Genomic DNA, 18,131 nt, shown 5'->3' with positions numbered 1-18,131 from the left:
AAATCTCGTTAAGTTTAGCAAAATTATTTAGGGGCAACAATTAATTTTTTTTTAAATGTCACTAGTCTGGAGTTAAGGGTCAACTTTTTATTGACTGTTTTCACTGAGAAGTATTTCCGATGCCATGGGAGTCTTAGCAGCACATCTTCCTAAGCAACTTGTTTACCGTAACTTCATGTTTTCTTCTGTGTTCTTTATGCTATTTAGTCCTCTCAAGGTCGGGACACATCCGGCCTTCCAGATCATCTGACGCCAGACGATTTCATTTGACTGGGATTTGTATCAGCTTGAGTGTTACTACTGGTACCATTAACCCTCTCACGGTGGGGACGACTCTAGTATACTTTTCAAACTAGCGACAAACAGCTTTAATCAGCTGAGAGACTGCAGGTGCCTGAGAGTTGTAAATGATAAGATAAAATATAAATAATACAGGATGAAAAACATAAAAAGAGTCTACAAAAATTAAAGTACCATAAAACTGTGTTCATATACGAAGTCATTAAAAAGTGTATGTAACTGAAGTGGGCAAAGCAATAAGAATTGAATCAGTGTATGATAATGAAAAGTGGTGAAATCAATTACTGTCTGGTAAAACATATAAGGAAATCATTTTCTTGTGGTATATTTCTTTCCGTCCCAGAAGGAAAATAAAAACAAACGATTGGTGTATAAATTATAATCGATGAAAAATTAAGAGAGGATACAGGGCTTAAATGAAAGGATGGTGTCTCCAGGAAGATTAGTGCCATATAACACCGTGGGTCACTATTTCATTTCCAGTTCGGGCAAGGAAAAAAAAAAACGTGAAAATATTAAATGTCGAGGATAAATAAAGGGCACCACAACAAGTAAAACCAACAGCGCTTGTAAAACTAATTATATTTGTGTTTCGTTTCCAGTGGGACCATTATAGTTTTTTTTTTTTTTTTTTTTTTTTGCGGAGGGGGAATAAACATGCACATCTGGGCAAAGTTTGTTTCCCTGCCGTTCCTGGTCACGCAACAGTGCATTACATGCCTTGGATTTAACATGGTTGCGGGTCGTGTTACCTCGTGTAGTCAATAGGCATTACTCTGAGCCTTCTCCTTTCTTATTATGCAAAAACAATGATAGATGAAATAAACAAAATGAGTAGGTGGATTAAGTAATGATATATATTAGAGTTTTTATGTCGCATACCCCATAAGATTAACCCCATAAAATCAAGTAGTATATATATATATATATATATATATATATATATATATATATATATATATATATATATATATATATATATCTTTAGTTTTCTATTCAAGCTGAATAAATTCGTGTGGCGATAGCAAGGGTAAACTAAAGAAATATATATATATATATATATATATATATATATATATATATATATATATATATATATATATATATATATATATATATATATATTTCTTTAGTTTACCCTTGCTATCGCCACACGAATTTATTCAGCTTGGATAGACTTTTCAAATATGAGAGTAGTTATGGCTTTCAATTATTTCCTTCACTATCAGGTCCTTCCAAACGTAAATAAAATCGTCTGAGGGTGACTTGAGAATGAAAAATGCGTCATCGTAGTGAAGGGGTGAGATTTAAAAAAGAAGTAACGATAGATGTACAGTTCTGGACATAATATTGATTCGCTTGATTATGATAGATAAAAAGACTATAATACTCTTTTCACCCTAACCCTTGGCCTAAAATTGCACGTCTCCCCATCTTGAATGGTAAGTTGTAACAATAGATTAAAACTATAATATGATCCTAGCCACGATGAAGTGCTATGAAAGGATGTAAAACCGTATTTTTGTCTTGTTCTGCTGAGTTGCATGAATCAGCTGGGAAAGGACGAAAATCTGGGTGTTTTTGAAACCCAATACTGTAATATTCAGAGCCCGACAAACTACTAAGAATATTGTGTAAATTTCATGACTGTTCAACTAAAATGTAGCGATATTTCTAATCGTAATTATATGGTTAGGCACAAAAATCGCCTATACAGTAGTTTCACAGGGTCTACTTCGCACCTAGGGCATGTCCGTTGCTGTCCTCCCTGACACATCCTGTCAAAGCAAATCACATGAGGACATAAATCCGTTTGTCATTATTTTCTTCTTTAGTTTATGCTTGCGATATGAACCAGCAGAGGGAGATGAAGAGCAAATGTAGTAGAATAACACAAAATTTTGTTCCTGACTGTGCATAAGCAATATACTGAAAATATATTACATGATTTACCGAATAAAAAAATACATAACAAGGAAAACAGTGTTATGTAGTCTTGTTTTTGCTTTATTACCAGTAAGAATAAGAAAATAGAAAAAAAGAGGACGCTAAATTCTTCATGCTCGCGACAACCTCCTCCATGTTCGCGGTAACTCTATTATTATTATTTTTAGGGGGGAAGGGGCTAACTCAAAACGATTTTCTTCAGTTAAGAGTGAGTCATTGGAGCCAGAGTGCTAATACCTGAACCATTAACCCAGTTCTGGTATCTTGATCCATGTTAAGCCATTTAATTTTCTTCAGGTGATAGTGAGTCATAGGCCCGTATTCTCATCGGGTAAGAAGGGTCCCTAGCATCTCTTCCGTAGTGATTTATTTTTGAAAATGGCTGGTTTTAATATCCTTCTGTACATAACTTTTTGCAGAGTATGGCGATATCAGAAGGATTCATATATAACAGAATAAGACATAAAATGTAATAAGCAAAGTAAATCGCTTAGGCAAAGGTATTAGGGAGCTCCGGAACCGATAAGATTGCGGGTCATAGAAACCTGAGTATTAAAAAATTATTAAAAAAAAAATACAAATGAGAAAGGACAGTTATAGGGGAGCAAAAGTCACGTGGAAACTCTATGTAACATCTTTTTATATGTTTATTTCCAGTACGAGTAAAAATAGGTATTAACGGTGGCTGGATGACTTTTGATCGATATGATAATATATTAAACAAAAAATATTACTCGTCACGGGAACTCAGTGTCATGTGAAAATCAGTGTCACCGCTTTATTAGTTTTTTTTTTTTTTTTTTCTGGTATGAGCCAAATGAAAGTAGAGACAGCATGCATGTGAATTAATTAAAAAAAGAAAAAAAAAAGGAATGAAAAGAGCAATCTGTTTAATAAAAATCGTAATCATCATCAACATCACCACCACCTCATTCCTTAGAACTACCGAAAAAGCTGAAAAAGATGTGTAAGAGAATAATGAATAAACAAGAAATGTAAGAATAAGAATACTATACAAAATAAACAATAAAAAAGTATGGAAAGATATACTAATAAAATGAAAAATAATATAGCATGCAAAAATAAATAAAATGGAGCAAAAAGATTAAGCCATGGAAAAGATATACAAAAATGAAAATGAAAAAATTATGAAGAAAATGAAATATTCCCAGAATATAAATCAGTGTTATGAAAAAATGGCAATGTATGCACGGAATCATAAAATAAGCAGCTATCAGTGTATGCAGAGCCATATTGACAGAATTAAAATGCCAGATGTACAAAGAAATATCGATCAAAATGAAACTTTCACTCTTACGGTGGCACATTGAGCAGGTCACCATCTTTTATTAACAGGATTTAAGGAGTCTGGGGGCACTTATTTGAGCAGAATTTCATCCTTTCAGTATCATTGTTAATTTATTTTTATTCCTGTTACTACCAGTCCCTTTTAGTCATCTTAGGAGGGATCTTGGGTAATGAAGGGTTATGGAGGCTAGATCTAACCCCGGAAGTTTGGATCGCCTATAGCAAGAATAAAGAGCTATATTTCTGTGCTCTGTCTCAAGGGTTACCATATAACTTTGGAAATAATGTTGACTACGAAGGTAAGAATGAGTAGTTTCATTTTTTATTATTATTGATGATAGCTGTATATGCTTAGCTTCAATGCCAGGTACACGTAAGAAGAAAAACTAATGCACACACACACACACACACACACACACACACACACACACACACACACACACACACACACACACAATCCGTCAAGAGAAATCTGCCACGTGGGGAAATCTATACAATTTTTTCCCATTTTTTACAACTTTTTTCTTTCACATTTTCCCCCATTTCCTGTAGTTTGTAGACCAAATAACCTTCATATTACACGCCCTTGTCACCTTGGCTGTCCGGAAATGCACCGCGGGTGAGTGAAGGAAACTCTCGGACGTGTTGGGGTCCACAGGTGTTCCTGGGCTATTGATACCTGTGTTTTTACCTAAGACTTGAGAAGGTAAGGGAGGTTGGACTGTGAATCCCGGAAGGAGGGTGGTTCTTGGATGATGTGTGTCTGTTTGGGGGGGGGGGGAGAAAAGAAGAAAAAGAGAGACTTTTTGGTAATCTGATCTTGTGCGCGCTCGTTCAAGCAGTCCTCTATTATGTTTCCTATATGAGAATATATGCCAGGTATGTGTGCTTGCTTTTTTCATTGTGTGTGTGTGTGTGTGTGTGTGTGTGTGTGTGTGTGTGTGTGTGTGTGTGTGTGTGTGTGTGTGTGTGTGAGAGAGAGAGAGAGAGAGAGAGAGAGAGAGAGAGAGAGAGAGAGAGAGACTCAGTATGCTTACTAACACGAATCTAGCATTGAAGTTAAGTTTATACACCTGTCTAATCATATATCATAAAACTACATACCAACCTTGTGGTCCACTTTACTTCCTCATATTTTTTCCAACACCCCCGAGCTGCCCTCCATCATGTACAGTTGCAAACATAATTACTGATCCATTCCTTAGTGATAAATAGGCAGACATTGAGCAATGATTTCCAAACTAATGATACCAGTTTGGGAGCACGCAAAGTATCCCTGAATATCAAACATGAGTTGCAAAATGTTTCAAGTGTGGAGCAATATTTTCGTCAGCAGCCTTACGATTCTGACCAAAAGTTCTTTTTCGCTGCTTCGAAACTGTGTCGAAACTTTATGAGTTCATGCTAATTTCATCATCAACAACATCATCATCACATCATCATCATCATCATCATTATCATCATCATCATCATCATCCCGACCTTTTTTCCACCTAAGGATGTTGCAAGATATGGTTCAGAATGCAAGACAAGAGAGAACATGGCAGAGAAAGTACTATGGCTTATTTAATCTGCTCTGAGAGGAGGCGAGCCAAAAGCTTTTGAAAGGTGGCAGCATATTGATTGCCCGAGTTCATTCATTAGCCTACTAATGACGCATTTTAAATCATTTTTATCATAAGGGTTTCAGTAACCGTTTGATGATAAGGTTGCCCAAATAAAATATTGTACATAGTTATTTGCATACATAAATTTAAAAAACAGGGCCTTACAAAGTTTCAGATGGCCTAGATACGTGTGAAATTTTGAATTCTCGGGACAAAACAAATCACGACCATGTAAAGTTTTAGGAATAATTTGATTTTTTTCCCCATGTTCAGACAAATTAAGGTAAATTATGCCATTACTGCGACATTATGTAAAATCTACCGTAGTAAAACATCGGAATTCCAATGAAAAATGACTCCTAAACACGGGTGACGAAGTAATGTGTCACCGCCACTTTTAAATATCCCGCAACCCATACGGTGTTACAGCTCAGTTGTAAGCAGTAACTAGATATTCGAAACTTAAAAGACAGAAAACTTACTGATGATGCGGAAGTATGAGTAGAGCGCATAATGCAAACTGATGTGACAGCCAAACACTCTCAACTAAATTTGAATATTTGTATGCTTGGTCAAGTGGGACATCCCATTAGCGGCCTACCCCCTTCCCCATCTGTCATTCACTAAAAATTCGGAGAATACGTTATATTTCATTGCAGTTCTGATGTTTTACTAGGTTATATTTTACGAACCTTCTCAGTAATAACATAACTTACCTTAATTTGCCTGAACACGAGAAAAAAAAAAATCAAGATACTCGTAAAACTTTACCTGGACGTGTTTTTATTGCTCCGAAAATTCAAAATTTCACACGCATCTAGGCCATCTGATAACCTTTGGAAGGCCCTGTTTTTAGATTAATCTGTGCTAGTAACTATATATGTTATTTGGGCAAAAAAAACAAAAAATCAAATGTGTCGATAATAACGAATGCACTCAGACAACCAATCAGCTGCCAGATTTCAGAAGCTCGTCTCTTCCCAAATCAAATTACACAGGCAACAGTTAATAGCACATTCAGAGTTCTGACCTTCTTAAGTAACCAGCAACAGTCAAGCAAGTTGGATGGGTTGGCATATAGTATCATGAGTCTGGAACCCGTTATGTGTGAAAAGAAATATTGTCTGAAACTGTACACTCCACTTCATTTTGTCACTTTTTTTTTTTTGGGGGGGTGCACTTATTCTCTCTTATATTCACTCCTCGTCATTTTTCCTCTACCGTACTTTCTCTTTTTGCACTTTTCTTCTATTTCCTCTTTTAATTACGATTTTTTGTAATTTTCGTGAATAATTATTTTACTGGTTTTTGTTTTTTACTTTTACTTCATTTTGTCTCCGTGTGTGTGTGTGTGTGTGTGTGTGTGTGTGTGTGTGTGTGTGTGTGTGTGTGTGTGTCAGTTTGTCTACCTTTTTTTTTTTTTTACCAAACGTAGGACCGGATCGGGCGCGTTCTCTCTCACCCTAGTAACTGAGTGAACCCAAACCGCACCCAGAACTTATTTCACTACATCGCTCTCCAACAACACTCCTCCAGCCTTTATGGGGCAAACAGAATTTACTGAGCCGGGAATTGAACGTTTTCTCTTTCGCCAAACGAAGGAATGAACCCCAACAGTACCCAGATCTTATATAGCCTTTATCACACTGTTATTTGAGGACAACGCGTTCTCGATTTCCTCTTGCCCCGTCGCTCACAGACCTTTAGATGTGGGAGGATTTCTTGGAGTGGCTTCGTCCGTCAGTCACTCCTTAGTGTATTTCGGACATGAAGTGCTTTACTCCCGTGGACTTCAGCGAAACGCCATATTACTATCCCGATGGTCCCGCCTCTTTTTAGTGGCCTAATTTGGTACTTGCTCACGTTTTCCATATCGCTAAGTAACTGAGGAGATCAAACTGAACCTAGAGTCTATTAACCCGTTCACGTGACTGACATGGAGATCACCCTGCAAATATTCCTCCAAAGTACGACAGGCAACCGTACATTTTAGAGCCCAGGTCTCTGTTTCACTTCTAGGTGCAAACAGACTGGAGGTAAAGAGAATTAATTATCGTCAACCTGAGGACGAATTTTATATTTTACTTTTGCTTTTGGCTTAAGAGAGGTTTCTAAAACTGAAGGGTTAGATAAAGCCGTCACTAATCCCTTCAATACGACTGTTTTCTTAGGCTGAATGAAATCATCTGCAGGCAACGTAAAATATAAAACGACGTCTTTCCTGTCACATCTTATTGCTTTTCTTTCCATTACAGGTGGCTTTACATTGAGTGACAAGCCAAATGGTTTCCTGTAAGCCAAGAAACCATTTACAACGCTGGGTGGTAATCATATAACCAAACCACACGAGCTCCTTTCGTGTCAACAAGTGGGTTGGTGGAGGGTTAGTGCCCCTCCCCGTAAAACAAATAACTCAGTCAAATGGCCACCCCTCACGGGATTATGGCGTCTGGCGATAGATATATAGATAGATAGACATCTTAGGTAAGGGTTTAACTCTCTCATGGTCGGAACAACTCTGGCATTCCATTCCAGACGAGTTTATTCTGGGGAGATTTATGTCTGGGAACCAAAGGGTGAGAGAGAAAGAGAGAGAAAGAGAGAGAGAGAGAGAGACAGGGGGGGGAGGGGAGGAAGTCATAGGAACCGGAGAGAGCTAATAAAAAGTTTGCCACTTTCCAACACATCCTTGACCTTCAGCTCACTGATCAGCAAGTTTGTGAGTCAGATATCGAACAATGCCATTTTCACCCAGGAACTGCATGAACCCTGCTTGTACGCATAAGCCATCACACTTTCTATCATTTTCTAATTAATTACCTCTCTTTTATATATATATATATATATATATATATATATATATATATATATATATATATAATCCGTTTTCAATTTTGTAGCTAAAAAGGGAAAGTTAAAGGATGCAAAAGTGAAAAATCATGGGTTCGACTTTCATCCCAACCATGAACCCTCTCCCCTGGGTCTTCTTTACCCTGGGCTGTTTTTATCTAGAGCCGAAATAAGGATCTGGACTGCAGATTTGACAGTTGTGTATGGGAAACTATGGGGCTTAGCAAAATATGTCCGCAATAATGGTCCACGCGTAATAGATAGGCATTAATACTCAGCCTTCATCTTCGACTTATTAAATAGATCCATACTGTACCCAAAATCTATAAAATCCTTAATTATATCGCAAAAATGAACTTTAAAAAATATGACCTTTTAAAAATCAAACACCGAGTCATGCAATCAGATATTGCTCGTTTTCTCTTTCGAGGGGGGAACCAAATGAACCCACACTGTACCCAGAATTTTATCGCGCTCCTTATCATTCGTTAACAATGAGTCCCTGAATCTCTATCGAATAATACTGAACAGAGAGCGAATTTACATATCTTTAATTTTGTCAAGGAACTGAGTAGACTTTAACTGCCCCTAAATATACTAGTACTCTAAAATTTTCAAACATGGCATCTTCAAATTTTCATATTTTTAAAGTCTAGTGGTAATTTTTCTTTCCTTCTTACTTCGCCGAGGAATTGGGTAGATCCACAGAGCACCGAGAATGTAGATTATCATACCATTCTTCACTTGCTATTAATGAAACTTTGAATATTACTGCATCGAATAAAAGACCTATAGAATTTTAATTCTCACGTTTCAGTTTCGCCGAGCAATTGAGTAGTCTCCATTTCGTCCTCAAATCGATAATGCATTTAACTATTTTCTAGCAAAGCGTCCTCGAACATCTATTCTTGCGTCAGGAATCCACATAACCACACTTTACGATTCTTAGTTTAATATCAAGAAACTGAGTGAACTAAATATACCCCAAATTCATCACACCAAAATATACCCCAAAATTATCACACCAAAATGTACCAAAAATATATCAAACCAAAATGTACCCAAATTTTTTCACAGCATAATGTATCCAAAATGTATCATACCAAAATATGCCCAAAATTTATCAAACGACTCTTCAGACGTTATCAAACCATAATGTACCCAAAATTTATCACACCAAAATCAATCATACGAAAATATACCCAGAATTTATCACACACCTTTCTCCAACAACAAGTCCTCAAATCTGACCGTATCAAGGACAGATTAGGAGTTCAATTTTTTCATATTTTCAATTTTCCTCGAACATGTGGATAGACTGAAATTGTCCCCAAAGTCTATTGCATCTTTTGTATAAATTTATAACAATGAGTCGTTGAACATTTAGTAACTGAAGTCCACTCCCAAGTGCCTTTACTCTGTTCACTCAAGCATGGCTTAAAACAGACACCCGTCCATCTACAGTAGTGAACTATAAGAAAGAGATTGGCATACTCGGCACTAGTTACGAAGAAAAGGTGATAAGGGTTTATAGAGCGTCATTATTGTGTTACCCTGCCACTTAGCTTCGAGATATGATCTGTGAAAGGACGAGCATCTGGCCAAGTTAGAATATAGAAAAGGTGTTAAGGATTTATAAAGCGTTATTATTGTGTTTCCCTGCCACTTAGCTCCAAGATATGATCTGTGAAAGGACGAGAATCTGGCCAAGTCAGAGTAAAACGAATATAGAACTATGTACTTTAACGTCGAAGAATTAAACTAACCCAAACTGTACCCCGGATTATCTCATTCTGACCCGTAGACTTCGTAACTCCTTTCCCTTAGCAGCTTATTGTGCACGTTACGCCTTAATATCATTTAAGTTATTGATGCAAATTAGGTTGATATCAAGACTATATGAATTCCATACAAGACAGTGTTGAGGTGTAATATGTAAAATCAATCGCTACTACGCAACAAAGCCTCCTATGCCACTTAATACACGTCTCCTAACTACCAAATGAATACCCAGACGCCGATATTGCATTTTATTTATTTATTTATTCAATCATTTTTATTATTTATATTTATCATTTTTATATCTTTACTTATTTAATCCAGCTTCATCGAGTTACCGTGTGAACTCAGACTGAACTTAAGAACTCATCTCACTTTCCATCAGTCTCGAACTACGTGTAAGCTCATCTATCTGTGTCGAAAATGATCCGCAGAGTCGTATAGGACACATTTTCACTCTGGCCCGGCAGTGGATTGGGCCATGTAGCGGTAATCAGTGTCCTGGAAATCAATTAACCGTGAGTCAGTGTAATTAGTGCCCACCTGAACACCTTAATGGCCAGGAAGGTGACCCACAACAGGCCTAATTGAGATGGTGAGTAAGCAGTTGTGTTACGTGAGGGGCTTAGGTAGGAAATGGCTGTGGTCTGTGTTATTGTTGTTGTTGGTGATGGTGGTGAGGTCAGTATCTGTGCACGCTCTTTGTGGTGTGTGTGTGTGTGTGTGTGTGTGTGTGTGCGCGCTCATAACTGTATAAGCATGTAAGGCAAAACAAAGCTAACATTCACCTCACGCCCACAAAAAACACACAATAACACCGTCACACACAGCGAGGAAAACAGACACGCCACCTCCTCCCCCCCCCTCCCCAAGCATCAATAAAAACACTGACAAAGACACAAGGGCGGCTATAAGATCACGTCGAGGACCTGGTGTGTGGGGTGAGGGTGTCAAGGCCCTTACACTCTCACAGATCTTTCACACACACATACACACACACACGCGCACACGCGCGCGCGCGCGCACACACAGTTACTTGTACATCGTCTTTGTTGTCTTGAAATGTCTCAGGTTTCTTTCTATTTTTTTATGCTAGTTTTTCTTCGAGCTTTTACACACACACACACACACACACACACACACACACACACACATTTAAGGTTAACACTCATGCTTTTACTTTTTCTTTTACTCTCATTCTTACACACACACACACACACACACACACACATACACATACATAGTAAAAAGGTTAACACCCATGCTTTTACTTTCATTCTCTTACTCTTATTCTTACACACACACACACACACACACACACACACACACACACACACACATTATCCAGATATTCGCACTCACCATCCTTTCTAAAATTATGCTGTCAATAAATCATTCACGATTAAATATAACTTCACAACAACCAATATCTGAACAAATATTAAACCAGATTAACCCTGACCCCGCAAGTTTCATATCAATTCGTTCAGCCCCACCCATCCTTTACGTATTTGTTTTTTTCTTTTTACCTTTCTTGATAATTTTGTTAAGCTTAGACCTCACTTCTTTTGGTGACAGGCTTAGTGAATGTTGTATCAGTGTTCTTCAGTTCGAAATAAATCAGTAACCTCTTGCAGCATCAAAAATAATATCTAAAGTACACTATAGGACTGAATGAATTAGACTGAATAAGATTACCTGGGTGTAGGAGAAATTCAGTAATTACAATTTCTAGTGTTCGTGGGGTTAATGTGTGTGTGTGTGTGTGTGTGTGTGTGTGTGTGTGCGCGCGCGCGCCCATTTCTCCTCTGCGTTTCTCCTGAGTTAGACAAAATGTGTGACGGCAGCAAGAATATATCGACAAATGGCATGGTGTAAAGGGAGTTATGTATTCGATGTTTAAGCACTAAAAGTAGTCTCGTTTTTGTATACTTGCATCACCCACCTATGAATCAAACGTAGACGTATATGCTCGGGGAGAAACGTTTGCTTAATATTTCACGTTTTTTGCCTTTCCCTTTCCCCCTCCTGGCTAATATTTCTGAGATGTTTCGTATGCTTCTCTGGCCATGTATTACTCTATGACATGATGCGTCTGGAAAGATATAAACGGACATCCCTTCAGTGTGATGTAGGCGCTGTAGCATATTAGGCCAACTTTTTCCTCTGATAGTACAATATACATTGCAGTCTTTGGAAATACAGTAGTTATTCATCCTGTATGGGCTGGTATGACTGTCCACAGAATTATTATAGTGATTCTGTGTGTGTGTGTGTGTGTGTGTGTGTCGGGTGGGGGCTATCAAAAAATATTTATTCAACAGACAGACAGAAAGATAGATAAATATAGGTGGATAAACAAAGAGGTAGACAGATCAGCACAGCAAGATATCTTACATGGACATACCAACATACTGACCAAAAACAGAGAGATAGAGCTGTGCAAGGTCTTCACTAACTCTGGAATTAAAATTAAGGCAGTCCTAATTATTCAGCCGTTCAGTACGAGAATGTCTTAATTTACTTACTTATTTTATCTAACTGCTTATTATTATCTATTTATTTTGTCATCGGAAGATTATTGTTTCAGGGAGATTTTTTTTTTTCAACTGTGAGGGTGTTAGAAATAGCCTTCATTACCTCCTTCAGTACAGATACTCATTCATAAGTTGAATAATATCGTCTGTTGATGAAAAGAATAAATTAGAACAAGAAAGAGCACTCATGTATGAACTTGACCTAAGAACTTTTTTTTTTTTTTTTTTTTTACAAAATTACTTCATCCTGACCCTAATGCCACGTTTCATCCAGTTTCATCTAGTTTGGATGAAAAATGTTATACTGCTAAAACACACACACACACACACACACACACACACACACACAACCCGATACCCTGCGCTACCGGTCGCATAGGTGTAATAAGACCTCCATCGTGGTGAAAAGTTAATTGATACTAATAATAGCTTTTATCTTTTACCTGGAGCTGTATTTGTTTGTGTGTGGTTGTGGGTGGGGTGTAATATAGCAAGGTTCTATTTCAGTGTTTTGCCTTAGGCGTTCTCTCTCTCTCTCTCTCTCTCTCTCTCTCTCTCTCTCTCTCTCTCTCTCTCTCTCTCTCTCTCTCTCTCTCTCAATGACAAAACTCTACAGGATGTCTCAGTATAGGCGATGTTAAGTGATACGCCATCTGTTGAGACATTTTTAAAACTAGTGAGCCTTTGATGACGGGACTCCTTTCTATCTAGGATGGAGCCGGAATTCAATACACAATCATCTAAAACTTACTGAACTGTGGGGTTAGATGTAAACCTAATTAACCGCCTCACTGTCAGAGATCCTTCAAAGTAAGGAAATCGTCTGTGGTAGCAATAACTGAAATAGAATGACGTACCCCAGCTGAATGAGTTAATGGAACCAGCAATAAACATCTTAACAGCCATCCCTCACAGAACTACAAGTGCGATAATAAGAAGCTTGGATAATTAGAGAATTCTGTTTCAAGACTGGCCTAATATGTCATGATTCAATTAGCGGGTGTACTTGGACCAAGGATCTGTGAACGACAAATGGAGACACTTTTGACCCCTGCTCTTTGATAGTGATTTCGTGGCAAAATATTTAGACTTATTATCGGCCGCCTAGCGATTCGAGAATGTAATCACCTGTGTGTGTGTGTGTGTGTGTGTGTGTGTGTGTGTGTGTGTGTGTGTGAGTGTGTTCCCAAAATATCTCAAAATCAAGTGGGTAAATTGTATCCAAGCTTTGTGGGCAGTATCCCGGGATATATTGCTTGTTTGTTAATAATTTTGGCGGAGCTGCGATGGTATGCTTTCTATTGCCAGAGGATTTTTGCCAAAACACACACACACACACACACACACACACACACACACACACACACACACACTTTCACTCAGCTTGCCATTACTCACCATTTTCTAACACCCTCAACGAAGACAACGGCTATTTAAAGGGCAACTATGAGAAATTCTTCAAAAGCCTGTTATACCCAATGACCTTCACCAACACCATACCCCTGACTTCATGCTTCTGAACGCTAGCGTAATGTTTAGCTTAGTAGGAGAAAACAGCAAAATCCTAAGACTTTTTTTTCGATAATATGCCTCCGAATGCCAGAGGATTTCTGATCTAGTTATCTAGTGATGGCGGGCGATACGTTTATTATCTAATACTGTTCCGTTCCTGTAAAATTTCCCTTTGGTATTTCAATCCTGCAAACTTCCTTCTCATTTTCCTGTGCGGCAGACTGTCTGGGTGTCAAGGACTCCGAGCCCGCTGTTTAGTCATCTTATTGTAAATCTCTAGTCATCAGTAAGCCTTTTGTTCATACTAAGGTCGGAGCATCTTAAGAAAAAAAATGAAAAAAAAAAAAAATGTGGTCTTTGAATCTACTCAACACTTTCTCCATCTCCCTGATTCTCGCAAACTAGGCCTGCAATTAGCGTAGCATGTTCAAACTTTCCTACTTCATTAACTCTCTCTCTCTCTCTCTCCCGTTTTTGCTTTATACCCTTGATTCAATTATATACAACATTATAGTTTTGATCTCCGTTTTCCGTGTTGTTCCTTCTGTTCTATTTATGATTCTCTTCTTATCTTTTTTCATTCAAATTATGGATCTTTTTTTTTTTTTTTTCCCATTAAGGCCACAAGATTTTCACTTCGCAACGTACTGATTTTTTTTTTTATATAGGCCTATGACTCTGCGTTTCCTCGTTTTGTCATCGTTATCATTAATTTCATTTTTATTCTTGTACATTTTCTGTGACCTTTAGTTATTCGCTTACTGGCTATGAATAGAAAATTAATTAGGGCCTGCTTGTGGCTTTTTAATATAGGAAAATTTGTTGCCTTTTTTTTTAGCTTTGACCTCCTTTTTCCTGATGATGATGATGATGATGGTTACTACTACTACTACTACTACTACTACTACTACTACTATTACTATTGCTACTACTACTACTACTACTACTACTACTACTACTACTACTACTATTACTGCCACTACTGATGTTCTCATAAAAATTGTCTTCTCTCTTTATGTTCTTTCATCGTATCACTTTGCCCTCTGTCTTTCACCCTTTTCTTATTCTTCCTCCAGTCTCTCTCTCTCTCTCTCTCTCTCTCTCTCTCTCTCTCTCTCTCTCTCTCTCTCTCTCTCTCTCTCTCTCTCTCTCTCTCGTTGTCCAGATTCTTCACATTTTCCTTTTTATATTTCTCTTTTCTTCCTCACAATGCTTTTATGTTGAAGAATGAGTGGAGTGCAAAGAGATCCACAAAAGATGTGGAGTATGGACGTCCGTAGACACTAAATTTGAATTGAGTGGAGTGACTAGATGTTAATGGAGTGTTGAAAAGGGTACATCTGAGTGAGTTTGAAGGTGGAAGGAGGCGAGGCAGGCCTAGAGGAAACTGAAGAGCTTATGGCAAATGAGTGTGTGAGAACGACAAACATTAAAAGCTGTTGAGGCACGGGAACTGACAAGAGATCGAGCTGGCTGGAAGAGTTTTGTTCAGAGGAGTGTATGAACAGTGTTTGGCACCCCTTTTTAACTTTGTACTCGTCGGATTGGCTCTTTCGGATGGGTGGATGTAAAGTTACCTGCGGATTATTATTATTATTATTATTATTATTATTATTATTATTATTATTATTATTATTATTATTATTATTATTTATTTATTTATTTATTTACTTAAAACATGGAGCCAGGATTCCGGGGGCTTGACTGGTGAGTGAATGGGAGTGTTGTCCACTCAGCTGGGCAAACTTTGGTTAGTATCTCCTTCCATCAAGTTATTTCTGTCTTTCTGGTCCCAGCTAAGCACCTACCACAGGGTATGAAAGGAGATGTGGCTGATGATAATGATGATGGTGGTGGTAATTATTATTATTATTATTATTATTATTATTATTATTATTATTATTATTATTATTATTAACTACTACTACTACTACTACTACTACTACTATTCCTATTTCTTCTGTTCTCTTTGCTTCTCTCTTATTCTCCATGTCTTTCACACATTCACCATACATTCCTGAATTCCTAGATATGTCTACTTCTCTTTTCTTTTCACATTATTTGATGATCCTCTGACACACCTTCCACTTTTCTTTTCTTTTTCTTTTTTTTTCATATGTCTGCTTGTCTCAAATTCTCTCTCGACTTACACATCTTGTCTAACATTTCTCGGGTAATCTATTTCTTCTCTCTCTCTCTCTCTCTCTCTCTCTTAAGTTTCACACACCGCAGCACTGACGCTATCTGTTGCCACGGAAGAGAAATATTGTGTCTTGGAGGACGGACTTCTTAAGCTATGCACTGAGTCACCTATGAAAAAATAAATAAATACAACTGTCACTACTTTCTGCTTTTCTTAATTCCTTCCTCTGTCCTGTCCCATCCCCATTACTCTCTCTCTCTCTCTCTCTCCACCCTTTTTCACCCTTCATCCGTAACACCCTTTCCCTTCCCCTCCCCTCACTGCCTCATTCCCTCACACCCGCTGTCACTCTCACTCACTACCCCCTTCCTCATTGCCTTACCTCCCACTCCCTCCCTTCCCCTTCCCTTCCCCTTCCCCTTCCCCTTACCCTGTCACCCTCCTTCACCCCTCTGGTTTCCTGGGGTGTGGTCTCGCCTTCAACTCCAGATTTATAGTTTTTTGTACTTGGTTTCTTTGTTGAGGCACCTGATTCACACACACACACACACACACACACACACACACACACACACACACACACACACACACACACACACACACACACACATACAAACAAACAAACAAACAGTTAAAGTAGATGAACACTTTATTTCTTACATAATGATAAATAATATAACATACATTTAACTCCTATTAGCTTACAGTTTTGCGCAGTAGCTAGTACCTATTTAGCATAACTAATTTGCAAAGTGGGATGAACTAAGCAGAAAATGTTTATTATATATATATATATATATATATATATATATATATATATATATATATATATATATATATATATGAAAGAAGATTTATATTTTTGAATTCATATAATGGAATTCATCAGGGTATTGGATAAGCAGAGAAACAATAAAAAAAAATGTTTAAAAATACCGCCACCACCAGGAACAGCTGCAGCAATATCAGTCACATTAGCAGTAGTAGCAGTAGCAGCAATAGTAGTCGGAGGAACAGCAGCAGTAGTAGTAGCAACCTCAGCAACAGTAACAGCAGTGACATCAGTACCAGTAGCACTATACAGTAGGTAGTAAACACCTTCCAGATACATTCATTGTGTAAAATCTTTTCTACATTCCCTCTGCCTTACTGGTAAATGAATGTTCATGATATTTCCTTACAGTAAGTGCAGAGGCACGAGTATTATCTAAAAAAAAAAAATCTTTTTCGCCATTTTCATTCTGCATTTCTGTCTGTCAAACACTACATCCAAAACGTTCATCCATGAAGGTCGCGAGAAAAAAAGAAAAGAAAAGAAAAAAGAAAATAGCAAAAACTCCAGACACTTATTTCCATTTTCTTCTACCAATCCATGCTTCCTTGACTCATATACAGTCGACGACAAAAGTTACTTAATATTTCTCCTTTTTCTATTCCTCACTTTCCGATGCTGGCTAAAATTCCTAAGGTGGGAGAACTTTGTTATGTATCTCTGCCTTAGGTAATTCCGTTTGATACAATACGTCAGGGAGGAATGTGATGGACATGACTGAAGTGTGACGTATGTGCAGTGGAACAAAGAAATTTTGTCCCGACTGTACAGTGTCCGACATTAATACTGATCCACTTTATAACGATAAGTAACGACACAGTGATCAGTAACTTTCCAAATCCAGGGATAGGATCAACGAAGTATAGCAGTTTTGTCAGAACTTCGTGTAAGAGCTTCATATCGTTTCGACTTAAAAGAAAAAAAAAAAGTACATTGTGATATTGTGCGCAGCTGTACACTTCCTATAATTCTTCAGTGTCGTTTTTATCTTTCACCTCCTTCTTTCATCATCATTGCTCCTACACATCTCTGCCAGCCTTTCATGCTCCATTTGCTCCAGTCTATTCTTAACATCTTATACAGTAAAATCACACTAACAACAACTACAACAGCAACAGTAACAACAACAACAGAAATAATAATAATTTATCTATCTATTGCCAGACGCCTCAATTCCGTAAGGGGTGGCCACAAACAAATCGCCTTCATGTATCCCTGTCTAATGCCACTTCGCTGCCATGCTCTCAGCTCACACGCACCTTTCTCATATTCCTCTCCACTCCATCCCTCTCAATATTATTATTGTTACTGTATGA

This window comes from Coenobita brevimanus, chromosome 98, assembly GCF_032717465.1.
Source record: "Coenobita brevimanus isolate Jiangsu-jjx chromosome 98, ASM3271746v2, whole genome shotgun sequence".
Taxonomy (NCBI): Eukaryota; Metazoa; Arthropoda; class Malacostraca; order Decapoda; family Coenobitidae; genus Coenobita; species Coenobita brevimanus.
The sequence above is the reverse complement of the archived record's forward strand: the minus strand, read 5'-3'. Positions refer to the sequence as shown.